Consider the following 1,835-nt stretch of genomic DNA (forward strand, 5'->3'; position numbering starts at 1 on the left):
TTGTCGGTCCACTCAACGTCACAAAAAATAATAATAAATACATTTTAACCATACAAGACCAATTATCAAAATTTTTAGTAGCAGTACCTTTAAAAGATCAAACAGCAGAATCAGTCGCAGATGCTTTTGTAAAAAAATTTATATGCACTTTTGGCTCACCTAAAATAGTACTTACTGATAGAGGAACAAATTTCACTAGTAAAATTATGAAACAAGTTGCAAAAAGATTTAAATTCTCAAAAATCAAAACAACATCTTTTTCACCTCAATCAAACGGATCATTAGAAAGAGCACATCATCCACTTTGCGAATATTTAAAAAATTTTTCAACAAAAAAATGTGAATGGGATGAACTTCTAGAGCTAGCACAATTCAACTATAACACAAGCATTCATTCCGGTCACAAGTTCACACCGCATGAACTGGTTTTCGCTTACCCAGCTAGACTACCTTCGACCGAACCTCTAAAGAAATCAGAACAGTTACCTACACATAACGATTATCTGGAAAACCTAATAAAAAACATGAGAGACATAGCTACTATGGCACGCGAAAATCTAATAGACTCAAAAATGAAATCAAAAGAATACTACGATAGATTCATTAAACCGGTAGAATTTAAAATCGGAGACAAAGTATGGTTACTCAAAGAACCTAAACCGGGAAAATTAGAAAAAGATTGGTATTTAGGGCCATACGAAATACTAAAAATAGGTGATAACAATAATATAACAATCAATTACAAAGGAAAGCCAAAAACAGTTCACGCGAACAAATTAAGCATTCAGCAGCACAGGAAATAACATAAGCCTTCTTTCTAGGAAAAGAGCCGACAATGAAGTTAATTCTATTAATTTATATCAGCATATTCAAAATTAGCGAAGCAATAATCGGGTTTGATTGCGGCGCAACGAACCCGATCGTATCGACATACTCTTTACTGGACACCGGAGAATGCGACTTCCACCATGCAGACGTTAACATAACCAACACAACAATACGACTCCTACAATTAGCAGAATTCAGAACGACTCCAATCATACAATGCAAAATAGAGATCCAACGCACAATCTTCCGATGCGGAATGTTCAGCCACTTAGTACCAGTAGAAAACGCGATACAAGAATACCTTCTAGACATAAGCCATGAAAACTGTAAATCCATACACAACACCGGAATATTTAGATACGATAATTTTCACACAATCGCGAATTTAAAAGTAAATTCAACGAAATCCGTAGGAATAAGTCTAGCAGGAAATGCAATAGAGAGCTCGTGTACAGGAGCGTCCTATTCCGATAGCTACGGAACATGGAATAAAGTATATGTACAAGGTCTTATAAAAATTACATTAATAGAATACACCGCGCAAGTTAGCCTTAATAATGATAAATTACGTTTAGCATCAGGAACAATTTGTAAATTTTCGGATGAACACTGTATTGACATGGAAGGCGGACATACCTTCTGGTCAGCGCTACCGAGAGAGGATTGTCTTAAAACTAAATTCGACGTATTATACCGAGGTCCGGTAACAAAACTAACAGCTAAAAATCGCGAAACATTATACACAATAGAAACAACCGACATCTCATTCGCGCTAGCAGCGAAAGGAAACATCGAAACCTGCAACAGAATATTAACAAAAACTGAACACCCAAAATTAATTATATACGAAAGATCACAAAATAACATACTATTCGATAACGACGCACAGCCATCAAAAGAAATACTAAATTTAGACATTCTCACTTACACTAATTCAAAATTCGTATATGTAGAAAAACACTTCAGGGCTCAAATACAAAATTTATATTTAGATATTTTAAGTGAAA

The sequence above is a fragment of the Osmia bicornis genome, unplaced genomic scaffold (genome assembly GCF_907164935.1).
Source record: "Osmia bicornis bicornis unplaced genomic scaffold, iOsmBic2.1, whole genome shotgun sequence".
NCBI lineage: Eukaryota > Metazoa > Arthropoda > Insecta > Hymenoptera > Megachilidae > Osmia > Osmia bicornis.